Here is a 14375-nt window from a genome sequence, read left to right on the forward strand (position 1 = left end):
CCGAGATGCCCGTCTGCCTGTTGTTGTACTAAAACGTCCAAGAATTACAACCTTCCTTCCTTCTCCATCTCGACAGTGAACTGGATGTTCAGATGTATGCTGTTCATGTGTTGTTCAAGAGCTTCTGCACTGTGTGGCCAGACCATAAACATATCATCAACATAATGATAAAATAAGAATGGACAGAGAGGAGCCGAATTTAATGCACGTTCCTCAAAATTCTCCATAAAAAAGTTAGACAATAATGGAGAGACGATTGCCATACCATCCATCATTTCATAAAATTTAGTACCATACAAGAAGTAGGTGGCCATCATCACATGCCGGAGCAACTTTTTAGTTTCAGGAGGAAAAAGTTCTCACAGCATTTTCAAAGTGTCCTCCACAGGAACTTTTGTGAACAGTGATACCACATCGAAGCTGACTAAAGTCATTTCGACCAAATCTAATTAGTTTAATTTTTTCAATGAACACCTGGAAGTTTTTGATGTGATGTTCACAACATTCGATTAGAGTTGGTTGGTTTGGGGAAGGAGACCAGACAGCGTGGTCATCGGTCTCATCGGATTAGGGAAGGATGGGGAAGGAAGTCGGCCGTGCCCTTTCAGTGGAACCATCCCGGCATTTGCCTGGATTGATTTAGGGAAATCACGGAAAACCTAAATCAGGATGGCCGGACGCGGGATTGAACCATCGTCCTTCCGAATGCGGGTCCAGTGTCCAGTGTCATTCGATTAGAGGAATCATCAACTTTGTTAGGTATTTTTTTGTCCTCTTAAGAAAATTAAGGAGATGATGCGCCCTGTTATGGACAGTCTCGGCCTAAGGGTCCCTGGAATTCACAATATACCCTGTGAGTGTGAAAGCAATTACACAGGTCAGAACACTTGTACCATTTCTGACCACTGTGCAGAACACCAACAGCATATTAAAAATAGAGAACTAGAGAAATCAGCAACTGCAGAGCACAGCCTCACTAACGAACATAAAATACTGTTTGATGAAATAAAAATTTTGTCCCATGCCAGGATTCCGTTATTAAGGAAGCTGTTGAAAGAAGAATGAGCAAGAAGAACTTTAACTGTGATAGCGGATATTACCTGAGCGGTGAATGGAAACGAGCACTCGATGCAGAGAAGCAGCAGAGACATTCCTTGCAATGTTTACATTCCCATGGAAGCTGAGGTGCCACCAGCACAGACACTGACACCGTCTGCGACAGCAGTACATAATCGCCGACCAATCACAAGCCAAGCATTCAGAAGCCATCCAAAAGCTATATAAGGCTACCACAAAGGCAGTGAAGATAGTCAGTTGCTCCTGACGATGACGATGGAGGCTATTGTTGAAAGCTTGAGATTTTATCACAGATTGACACAGCAAGAAAACCAAGAATGGTTTACATATCAGTGCCATTCGCAAAAGACTTCACTCTCACGATGTAAATTTGCTACTTATAACTACACATAAATGTCATTTTAATATTATTTGACACATGACAACATTTCAGTGACAAGTTATTTCATAAAAATTCTCATCAAATTTTACAATGAGTTAGTACTCCCTTTTACTTTTTAACTTGTGACATAATCTTTGTTTACACGAATAATTTGCAAAACGTGACACGTCAGGACTGAAAAAACGATATCCATCTATGCAATTCAGTGTACTACTACGGTCACATCTCATTTAACTCAAGCATTTGTAATTCCAACACAAGCACGTATAACTACACTTAGCCACGCTTCTCTCAATTCTACCAAAAGGTGGATTATGAATCTACAGGGAGTTATGATAAGGAATAGAAAGAAACATTTATCATCTCCTGCTGAAATCCATCATTTACACATCACATAATAATTGAGCAAATTCTCTGTGAACGATTCTTCGTGTTTTACGACAAACTATTTATTCAGTGTTTGCAGCACTATAGATAAAATTCTAATTTCATTATGTCATACTAGTTTATTAATGTCATTTGCTTAAAAGTACCTGTAATGATTGTTCTTCAGTGTACTTAATTTATACTTTTCTCCACGGGATACAGCTCTTATGTGTAAATACTTTGCTGCAAAGGTTGTGTCAAAAAGAAATGTTCATGGGAGGACATTCAGATAAGCCGTTATCACATGTGATTGTGTCTTGGACACTTGTATTCAACATTCATATAATGTTACTTGCATTCTTCAACGCACGGTCCGACCCGTTATTTTTCATTCTTTGGTAGTACAGGGCCTCGATTGCATTTCACAACATTTTACACATATAACTTGTTTATATTCATGCATTAGATTCACATTATCACAGTCATACACATATTTGTATATAAACAATTACTCAAACTGCAGTTTGCACCATTTCTTTTGGTACCAGCTACCTAAATTCTCTTTCTTCTCAAGATGTGACCTAGCATTGTTCCTTGTAAAAAAAATTTAATATTCATTTATCAACTAAACAAGTAGTTGCACCAAGGCCAATCAACATATCATTCACACTTTTAACATACATATTTTCATTCAGTATGCAATTGTTCTTAGTTCATTATTTTTCTGACCGGTTCTCAGAATATAACTCTTGTTTGTGTGAGAGCAAATATTAACAGCATGTCTATCACTTTGACTTACCTTTTCGGTCTCTTCCACATTCATACAATGAGTTCATTACCCCTTCTCACAGCTTATTCAGAGCATGAGCACATCCCAAGAATTATTCATTCTGTCATGGTATGCACAGAGTTCCTGTACTTTAGTGCTTAGTTTACTTTTATATAGCTATAATGTAGATTTTTGTCTATACATTGTAAAAGAACATCTTAAATAACTAATGAGTAACCTTATTTTTATTTATACACAAATAAATAACACGAGAGAAAATTATCCTAAAACTAAGTGAACATCTTTCATAATTTATAGTGAAATATTTCTACACTTAAGCATGACAACTTCATAGTTGGTTTAACCTCTTGTCAAACCCAGTCAACATACAAATTCCTTTCGATCTTTGTGTGGATAAAGGCCCTTGTCCATTCCATTTATGGGGTAATCTAGTCTATTTGATCCTGGACGAGGGACTTGCGTAATTACAAATGGATCAGTGTGTAAGAGTTGCCATCTCCAGTTAAGTTTTCCATGTTTGGGTCATTTGCAGTAATACTTCTTGTCCTACGTGGAATTGTATGGTGTGCCCTAATCTTTAGTCATAAGACTTTTTTCCCTGCTCATCCTTTTCTCCTAGGTTAATCAAGGTTTGGCGTATTTTTTCTTCAAATAACGTATCTCCCTTAGATACTTTAGGGAGTGATTTTTCTCATTCATCCATTTCTCATTTCTCAAACATTAATTCAGTTGGTGTCAAACCTGTCAAAGTATGTGGCAAGTTATTAATGATTTGCTGAAATCCATTTTGTATGTTTCTGTGGTTTGTAGCAGCATATAAATCTATTACATTTTTTAAACGCCCTTTCTACAGAGCTTGCTTCAGAGTGGAATCATGATACCAGCATGTGTTTAATTATTTGTGGTCCTGAATTCTTTCCATCTGTTACCTATGAAGTACGATGCATTATCAGTAACAGTATCTGTGGCTTCCCTACTCTCAGGAGAAAGCCGTCTGTAATTCTAATAACAGAACCAGCTGTCACTGTCCTCAATGAATACAATTTAACATACTTGGAAAAAATGTCATATTAGGCAATTACATACTTAATGCCTGCTTTTCATTTTGGAAAAGGACCAGCAACATCCAATGCTACTAATTCTAAGTGTCTTGTGGGACCTATTGGATGCAGTTTAATTGATTTTAATTTGTTGGATTGTTTAGTATCCTGACAAATAGTACATTTTCGAATTATCATCATCATCTCCTTCACATAGTTTGAGTCTTATTTTTTACCAGCATGGATCTACTTCTTGCAATTGCTCCAGGCTATTGGACGATTTTACATAATATGGTTGGTGTGTTTTGTCTTGCATAAGTATGACACGGATTTCTCAAATTTAGTGAGTTCTAAAACTTCATTTAGCCCTTGGGGTAGCCTCCACAAGGTGTCAGCAATTACATTTTGTTTACCTTTGATTACACTACATAAAAACTGAATTCCTGCAACTAAGACACCATCTGGCTACTCTTCTGTGCAGCAATTTGCATGTCAAGAGAAAGGAATGCATTTGGTGGTCACAATAGAGTTTGGTGTATTTTCCCTACAAATAATATTTGAATTTCTTAAAAGCCCCCACTGCAGAGAGAACTTCATGCTCCATTACTGAATATGACTGCTCACATTCACTAAGAGTTCTGCGAGCAAAACTAATTATCCTGGGTGTTTGTTGTCCATATATCTCAGTGATCTGAAATAGGCACGCCCTCAGGCCTGTGAAGATGCATCAGTAGTTAAACAAAACCCTTATGACATGTCTGGGTGATGCAATATATTTACACAGAGTAAAGCTTCTTTTATGTTTTTGAAGTTGGTTGGAGACTCACCGATCCACATCCATGGGTTATTCTTCCATAACAAGTTTAACGTGACATTGCTGTTCAGCAACTGGTCAGCAATAAATTTTCTAAAGAAAGATACTAGGCCTTGATAAGCTTTGAGTTGTGGGGGAGTCTGATTGCATCTAGTTTCCCTGGCTCTGGCGAAATACATTTTTGAGTTTTTTTTCTGAGTTGGGGCAATATGTCTGACTGCATCTAGTTTCCCTGGGTCTGGGAAAATACCTTCGAGTGATATGATGTGTCCTAGGAATTTGACCTTTTCCTTCCCAAATTCAGACTTCTTTAAATTTGCCGTAACACCGTATTCTGAGAATCCATATAAGTACTTGCCCCAAAAGTCACAAATTCTCTTTCCACATAGGTGTTGCTATTAGCGAGTCATCCAAGCAGACAGTGACATTATTAAGGAATTCTGGACCTAAAACTTTGTCTCACACAGGAATGAAAACACTTCCACTCACATTTAACCAAAAGCCACGACACAAAATTCACAGCTTCTGCCTCCAGATAAAGACTGTGTATTTCCTACTGACCTCATAGAGAGCTACCTGCCAATACGAACTTTAAATCAATTGTGGTAAGGTATTTGACTTTACGGAACTTCAGTAACTGTTCTTCTAAGTTGTTGGGACATGTCCTAAAAAGGAACAATGATCTTGTTTATATTCCGTGCATCAAGTACAAACCTGACACTACCATCAGATTTGGCAATAGCTAAAATCAGATTACAACCTGGCAAGTATGAGCATTGTACGGCTCCACAATCTCTCATCCTCTCAATTTCTTTCCTCACTGCCTCCTCCTTGGACCATGGTACAGGACATTATGAAAAACAGAATGTTATTGTAAAACTAAACATCCATTTCATATGTGTAACCTTTTATTACTCCTGGGAGCTTTTCAAATACATGCTCATACTGTAGTATTAATTCCTGTAGCTCCTCTTAGTGGTCTTCCAACAAACAAACTGATTCACTTATGTTTGCTTGTATTACTACTACATCTATACTTCCTTCATGTAGCTGTTTGTCTTTTTGTGCATAGCGCAACAATGCATCTGTATAAGACATTTGCACTCTAATGTCTATATTTAGCAGAGGTTTGTTTTCTATTGTACCTTTTTTGATTAAATCTACTGATAACCTTTGTTTGTTAATTGTAAAGAAAAACTTTTCCTGCCCTATATCAATCTGTACCTTGTATTGATGGAAAGTATCCATGTCAATAAGACAATTAACTACAAGTTTTTCCACCACTAGAAAAATGCATTTTAAAAAAACTTTTCCGATAGCAATGGGTATTAATGCTTGAAGTCTCACCCCTTCTGATTTGTTGTTGTGCTGGTCCTAGTTACCAGGAGGAGGACTGCCTGGCCATCTACCACCTGGTGGTTCTTGCCAATTATTATACTGGTTATTACAACCCACCAGGGTTACATTTTGAATCTGTTGTCCAAAACCCCTTTGTTCAGTATAAGCTCGTCCATTTTTATTAGGTTTATGGTTTCCTTTAAAACCTCATTTGTCTCCTTGATTCCCAGTTACTTCTTGTGTGATTATTATTACGCAAGTGGTAAGAGTGCCTACTGTTACTACTTTGCGAATAGTTATTTCGCGGATGTTTACTTCGCACATTATTGTTCTGGGTTTGTAACCACCCTCTTCATAAATTGAGGGCAATCGAATCCAGAATGGATAAAAGTATTCTACATCATTCTCAGGTATTGTGATTAATTTTTCCTTGCTTTGTGGTGGTGAGTGACTTCCGAGTATTTTTAGTACATCCATGTGAGAGACTGGATTTGTCCAATATCTTGTTTTGTTTACATATTTTTTTCAAAATATTTCTGTGGGCCCCATGTTTAATGATGAATGGTACTGGGTTAAATAACTCCCACCTTAGCCTCTCTTCCTCTGCTATGTACCAGAACTTGTCCAAGAAGGCACTCTCAAACTGTTCATGACACTGCTCGGCCATATCAGTTGCCCGTAATAAAGCATCACCCCACAATGAACTTCATCTTCCGTGCCTCAGTCCAGTTGCATGGTAACACATTATGGAAGGCTCTGGTGAATACTTCAGGGTGCGTCTTTTACCCTCTGTAGTAAAAATAAGAAACTATGCTGTAGTAACCCCTTGTCAGCTAGAAGAACAGACAGGCAGGAGGTGCAGTCTGATACTGCCATTGCATTGTTCAGCTGCATGTGGGTATACTCTGTGTACGCCAGTGCAACTAGTATTGACATTGGCAGTGCCTCCTGAATTTTATGCTCTCCTTCCTCTCCACCTGAGCGGCCAGCGGTAAACAACAGATATGTATGGCAGCTTTCTAATCCGCCAGACTGCACTTGATTGCTAGTGATTAGTGGCTCCTTTGTGATGTCAGCACCATTAGTTAAACTGTTAGGTAATTTTTCTTCTGCTGCTTTTAAGCATGATTTGCTCCCGGCAATTAGTTCCTTACCTCTTTGAGCCCTTCCACATTGCTCTTGTGCTCTTGCACCACGTTCTTTGCTAATGTCGTATCCTTATCTAGTAATCCTGATTCGGCTCTATCCATTAAGTTCTTTACATCCTTATCAATTCTTTCTTGGGTTTTCTTTACAAACTTACTGCTCAATTTTAAATTATTCATTTTTACAAACAGTTCCTATACTTACTCAGGCAAATCTTTACACATTGTTTGCGGCTTGGTAATAGTATCTTGCATCTCCTTTACACTTTTAGTAATTTCTGATTGAGTCACCTGCATTTCAATCTGTGTGTCGCTCATGTTTTTCACCTTACCTGTCACTTCCCCCTATGCTGTGTCAACATCCAATATCTTTTTATCTAACTTATCTTATTCCCTGAGACAGATCTGTGAATAGCTCCACCTTTAATTCTTTTCCCTTTTCGGACAACTTACATGTAAAATCATTTGACAGGTCAGTGCACAATGTTTTACTTATGTCATAAAATGTTTGCATTTGTTGATTTGAAAGTTCCTAAAATTTTTGTGTCACAATTCCTTAAAATCTTTAAATGTTTGTGTTTGCTGGTTTGAGGAATCTTTGACTTTTGTGTTAAATTATTAAATGTTTGTGTTAGATCACTAAAGTTTTCAGTTTGTTCATTAAATTTTTGTGTTTGTTCACTCCTAAATTCATTAAGAGTTTTCATCATCCCTTGCTTAAGTTGCATCAACATTGGGGTACCTTTTCAACACCTACAGGTCTGTTTTGGCTGATGCAGAAATTTTAGATCTACTAGAATTTTCTCTACCGCGCCTTTCACTAGCCTCATGTGAAAAACTGCTTCCCAGCGATATTCGTGAATTTATTTCATCTGCCATAAATAACCTCTGTCATTAATCACATTGCTATCCACAATAATAATTGAGCTTAAATAATACTCGCCACTGTCGTCTCTCTCATCGACATTTTCACACTCAGTATCGTTTGTCGTCGCATTAGTTGAAGTGACATTTTGTGCTTGTACATTAATTACTGACTTGTCGACAATGGTTTCATTTGCTTTATCCATTTCTGTCCTTGTGGTTTTCTAATTGCAAAATTTTAAAATGAATATGCTTTTCTTCATTACTCTGAGAAATTTGCTAAATTATCCTGTGATGTGTTGCAAACATATAATGCAACTCATTGTTGCCACACTTACACTTCTTCAAAATTCCCAGTCAAAAATTGTTTTTAATAAATACTAATATTATAATGTTCCAATTTTTTAGGATGGGAGGGGAAGGTACTACAACTATTAGATACGAGTGAGGCGCTATCAAGTGCAGCTATGCAAGCTATAAGTTAGTGTCTTCCCACCTTCTCAATGGGTTTCACAATTTCTATTTCTGGTAGTTTCCAAACAAATTTTATTCTCAGTCCATGCATATCCTTTCATAATCCTTCCCTCTTTCTTTTGGCAATATTACTCATTTCATGCAACAAAGAAAAGAAAAGATAATTAAAACACTGGAAATTTTTACCACATTTTATATATTGTAATTACTTCAATTATCTATACCTAGCACCATCCTTTTTATGGTCGCCAGTTATACTGCTCAATTAAGTACCAGCCACGTAAAAGAGGTTCGCATAACATGGAGGTGTGTGACTGGCAGATACTTTCAACAGCATTGATTCATGCTTCTAAGTTTGCACCTCCACAGTTTATTGCTACGATTATCACTGAAACAGTCTAATTTATTAATATATTAATTCTTTTTTTAACAGCTACTTACATCTTTTTTCTTGAAGAAAAGGGAACTTCTTCCACCCTTGTGATAAAGAATGCAGTATCGTACAATCATAAATCAGGTCGCCGTTAGACTTGAAGATTGCATGTTGCTGTGCTTCCAGGTATCATTTTCTGGATGACAATTTAAAAATGAAAGAAACTGCCTCCCTTTCTAGAAGACATATATTGTAAAACCCTTTAACAAATACAAACAGCTCACACACGCAACACGTCCACCCAGAATCGCAGACCGGAAGGGACAGCCTTGAAGAGTAAACATTAGAATGAAGATACATGTTCACCTTTCTTTTCTTACATCTCTCTTATTGGTGTGGGTATGTTTATATCGCATCTTTGTCATGCAGTGTTCCGATACTTATTAAATGACATATGCTTTATGGGTAAACCAAAATAAGATCTCTATCACAGCACACAGAGTGGAAGCTCAGCTCACTATCTGCAGCATAGTACCCAGAATCAATTGTGGTTCTCTGGTTCGGAGGCAAGTGGAAGGTCAAAAACAGAGGCTCAGATGATTATGCAGCAATCTCAGATGTGAACTTCTCAACCTCTGCTATCTGACAACAAATTGTAGGGCTCCCCTCAATAGTCAGGCATGCACTGACAGAGCAGCTGGTGGGTAGCAGAGTATCTGTGGTGCGTACTTAAAAAAAAACGCACCTTTTATATATCAATGCTAAATTACCTTTAATCAATGGAGAAAGATTAGCCACATTACTCTTGGAAATGAATTTCTGTCATTGTAGATCACAAAACAGAAAGATTAATGTGGTACATCTACATGGATACTCTGCAAATCACACTTAAATGCCTGGCAGAGGGTTCATCAAACAACCTTCACAATAATTGTCTATTATTCCACTCTAGAACAGCATGCGGAAAAAACGAACACCACTTCCTTTCCATGTGAGTTCTGATTTCCCTCATTTTATCATAATGACTGTTTCTCTCTAATGTAGGTTGGCGTCAACAATATATTTTTGCATTTGGAGGGGAAAGTTGGTGATTAAAACTTTGTGAGAAGATCCTGCCACAACGAGAAATGCCTTTGTTTTAATGGCGTCTACCCCAAATCCTGTATCATGTCTGTGACACTCTTTCCTGTTTTTCTTGATAATACACAACATGCTACTCTTCTCTGAACTTTTTCAATGTACACCATTAATCCTATCTGGTACGAATCGCACACCTGCAGCAGTACTTCAAAAAGAGGACGGACAGGCATAGTGTGGGCAATCTCTTTCGTTGATCTGTAGCATCATCTAAATGTTCCACCAATAAATCACAGTCTTTGGTTTGCCACAGTCTTTGGTTTACCTTCCCCACATTTTCTGTGTGTTCTCTCCACTTTAAGTTTTTTGTAATTGTAATTCCTAAAGATAAATCATTTTGTGTATGTGTGTGTGTGTGTGGGGGGGGGGGGGGGGGGGTTCTGCTGCCACTTGGTGAGTAAATTTGTTATCTATCCATTTATATTAGGTATTTAGTTGAATTTACGGGCTTTAGATGTGATTGATTCAATGTGTAACTGAAGTTTAACTTATTTCTTTTAGCACTCATGTGGATAACCCCCAACTTTTCATTATTTAGGGTCAATTGCCAATTTTTGTACCATACAGATATCTTTTCTAAACCATTTTGCAATTTGTTTAGATCTTCCAATGACTTTAGTAGGATGATAAATGATAGCATCTGCAAACATCCTAAGAAGACAGCTCAAATTGTCTCCTAAATAGTTTATATGGACAAGGAACAGCCAAGGGCCTATAACACTATCATGAGGAACACCAAAAATCGCTTCTGTTTTACTTGATGACTTTCCCTCAATTACTACAAACTGTGATCTCTCTGACAGGAAATCATGAATCCAGTTGCATTACTGAGACAAAAGTCCATAAGCACGTAATTTGATTACAATCCACCTGTGAGGTACAGTGTCAAAAGTCTTCTCAAAATCTAGAAATGCACAATCAATTTGAAATCCCTTGTCAATAGCTCTCAACACTTCGTGTGAGTAAGGAGTTAATTGTGTTTCACAAGAAACATGTTTTCTAAATCTGTGTTGACTGTTTGTAAATAGACTTTTCTCTTCAAAGTAATTCATAATGTTCGAACATAATGTATGTTCTAAAATCCTGCTGCATATTGACATTAATGGTGTTGTTGTTGTGGTCTTCAGTCCAGAGACTGGTTTGATGTAGCTCTCCATGCTACCCTATCCTGTGCAAGCTTCTTCATCTCCAAGTACCTACTGCAACCTACATCCTTCTGAATCTGCTTAGTGTATTCATCTCTTGGTCTCCCTCAATGATTTTTAGCCTCCATGCTGCCCTCCAATACTAAATTGGTGATCCCTTGATGCCTCAGAACATGACCCAACAACTGATATTAATGATACGGCCCTGTAATTTAGTTAATTACTGCTATTGCCTTTCTTGGTTATTGGTGTGATCTGTGCAACTTCCCAGTCTTTGGGTATGGATCTTCCGTCGAGCAAGCGGTTGCATATGATTGTACGTAAGTATGGAGCTACTGCATCAGCATCCTCTCAAAGGAACCTAACTGGTACACAGTACAAACCGGAAGACTTGCTTTTATTAAGTGATTTACATTGCTTCACTACTCCAAGGACATCTATTTCTAAGTTACCCATGTTGGCAACTGTTCTTGATTCAAATTCTGGAATATTTACTAGGAAGTGGCCGGCATCACAGGTTTCAGGGATGCAAGATAATGCCGGAGTGATTGTGGGACCCTCTTTACTGCAATGGATGTCACAGCAAATTGGAGCAGCCTCAGTTGCAGGCATCTGATGCAATGTCAATCAGCAGGGCAATGCAGCACGACGTGTGTGCTTGGTCATCAGGCACCAGCCATACACTGCATTTAGCACCATAGCATCAGCCGCCATCTGACTCCTGCCAGAGAGCAGAGGGTCAAATCCCACGCAAAGCACTCTCCGCATCACCACAGTGAACGCATGCGGAGCTGAGAAGCTATTCTACATGTACACAAATACTCTGCAAATAACACTTAACAGCCTGGTAGGCACTTTGTCAAACCACTTTCACAGTAATTCTATATTATTCCACTCTCAAACAGCAAGCAGAAAAAAACCAAACATCTATATCTTTCCGTGCGAGCTCTGAGTTCCTTTATGATAATTTTATCCTGTATAGTTCAGCGTCAACAAAATATTCTCACATTCTGGGGAGATCGTTGGTGATTGAAATTTCGTAACAAGATCCTGCCGCAATGAGAAATGCCTTTGTTTTAATGGTGTTCACCCCAAATCCTGTATCATATCTGTGACACGTTTCCCCATTTCTCAATTATACATAATGTGCTACCCTTCTTTGAACTTTTCAGTGCACTCTGTTAATCTTATCTGGTAAGGATCCCATACCATGCAGCAGTACTCCAAAAAAGGACAGACAAGTGTACTGTAGACAGTCTGTTTAACAGACCTGTTGCATCTTCTAAGAGTTCTGCCAATAAAATACAGTCTTTGGTTCACCATGCCACAACATTTTCTATTTTTAGGTTTGATTGATTTATCATGTAACAAAAACTTAATGGCTTCCTTTTAGCACTCATCTGGATGACCTCCCACTTTTCATTATTTAGGATCAATTGCCAATTTTTGCACCATACAGATATCTTATCTGAAATGTTTTGCAATTTCTTTGATTTTCTGATGACTTTATTAGACGATTAACGACAGCATCATCTGCAAACTGCCTAAGGTAGCTACTCAGTTTGTCTCACAAATAGTTTATACAGATAAGGAACAGTAGAGGAGCTAAAACATACCTTGGTAAATGACAGAATTCACTTCTGTTTTGTTCGTTGACTTTCCATCTATTATTACAAACTGTGACCTCTCTGACAGGAAATCGCGAATCCAGTCACATAACTGAGAAGACATTCCGTAAGCATGTGATGTGATTACAAGCTGCTTGTGAGGTACAGTGTCAAGAGACTTCTGGAAATCTAGAAATACACAATCTCATGTGAACAAAACGCTAGTTAATTTCACCAGAATGATGTTTTCTAAATCCATACTGACTGTGTCAATTCACCTTTCTCTTCAAGGTTTGAACACAATGTACGTTTCAAAATCTTGCTGCACATTGATGTTAATGATATGGGCCTATAATTTAGTGGATAACTGCCTTTCTTAAATGTTGGTGTGACATGCGCAACTTTCCAGTCTTTGGATATGGATCTTTCCAAGCGAGCGGTTGTATGTGATGTTATGTATGGAGCTATTGTATCAACATACTATGAAAGGAACCTAACTGGTATACAGCCTGGACCAGAAGACTAGCTTTTATCACATGATTTAAGTTGCTTCACTACTCCAAGGATATCTACTTCTAAGTTACTCATGTTAGCAGCTGTCATCTTTGGCTATTCCAGGCACCATCGAGAGCACGCTGCTGATGTCACAACAGTGGCCTACAGTGGCCACCAGCAACCCACGGGCGAGCTGTCAGCAACACAGAAGACCTACACAGCATTCTCTCACCACGATGGAAGCAGCCGCCTGTATGTTAGTGCCGGCCAGTGTCAACAAAATGAGGTATGTTTTGCCCTGTTGAGCTACGACGAAGCATGTACGGTGACTGTATAAAGCATTCCTTACTGTCAGCAGGGTTTCCACTGGGCCCACCAGTCCATCAGCACAGTCAGTCATCTCACCAAGTGCAACTGCACTTTTCGGAGTGGTATTGGCAGGGGATCTTCGAGGTCATCACCACGCCATTTGGTGGCAGAGCTAGCGACAAAACCTACAATGTCATCTGTGGATGAAAAAGATGACTTGATGACTGCAGGGGTGCAGTTTCATCAACGCCTGGTGGGGTAAGTGCAATCTCTTTGTTTTATTTTTAAGTTCAGCAGATGACAAGTGAACTCAGACGGATGAGGAGATTTAAACATAAGTGCTATTTTTCACTTGGTTGATATGGACAAGGTGGGTGTCATGAGGAAGAAATGTGACTCATTGTCTAGTAGTACAAGCTGTCAACCATTAGTAGTGATTCAGAAGGTGAAGCTAGGTTTGCTCATTGCTCTGATGTGTAGCAGTGAATTTTGCTACTCAGGTGAGAGTAGTTAAGTGACAGTAAGAAATAATCTGATAGTATTATGGTTAAATGTTTTTGTAACTTGATTTTGTTTGGTGCAGAACTAGGAATATGGCCCAGCATTTATGCACGTAAGGTAGTGATAATCTATGATAATGGTATGTTTAAATAGTTTTTTCTTGTTTATTATTGTGTAATTGATGAGACCCCCCATGAACCATGGACCTTGCCGTTGGTGGGGAGGCTTGCGTGCCTCAGCGATACAGATAGCCGTACCTTAGGTGCAACCACAACGGAGGGGTATCTGTTGAGAGGCCAGACAAACGTATGGTTCCTGAAGAGGGGCAGCAGCCTTTTCAGTAGTTGCAAGGGCAACAGTCTGGATGATTGACTGATCTGGCCTTGTAACAATAACCAAAACGGCCTTGCTGTGCTGGTACTGCGAACGGCTGAAAGCAAGGGGAAACTACAGCCGTAATTTTTCCCGAGGGCATGCAGCTTTACTGTATGATTACATGATGATGGCGTCCTCTTGGG

At 38.7% G+C, this 14375-nt stretch overlaps 1 protein-coding gene across 3 annotated transcripts in view; it reads right to left on the reverse strand.

Moving 5' to 3' along the window:
• Nucleotides 1-14375, reverse strand: part of LOC126458249 (uncharacterized) — a 113008-nt gene that overhangs the window by 69189 nt on the left and 29444 nt on the right. The window contains exon 1 of one of the 3 annotated variants that reach the window (XM_050095163.1): nt 8313-8421. The exons of the other annotated variants lie outside the window; for them this stretch is intronic. The gene's annotated coding sequence lies outside the window, so the exon portion shown is untranslated. Of the gene's footprint in view, nt 1-8312; nt 8422-14375 lie in introns of those variants that run through there. 3 annotated transcript variants of the gene reach the window in all.

This window comes from Schistocerca serialis, chromosome 2 (genome assembly GCF_023864345.2).
Source record: "Schistocerca serialis cubense isolate TAMUIC-IGC-003099 chromosome 2, iqSchSeri2.2, whole genome shotgun sequence".
Lineage (NCBI taxonomy): Eukaryota > Metazoa > Arthropoda > Insecta > Orthoptera > Acrididae > Schistocerca > Schistocerca serialis.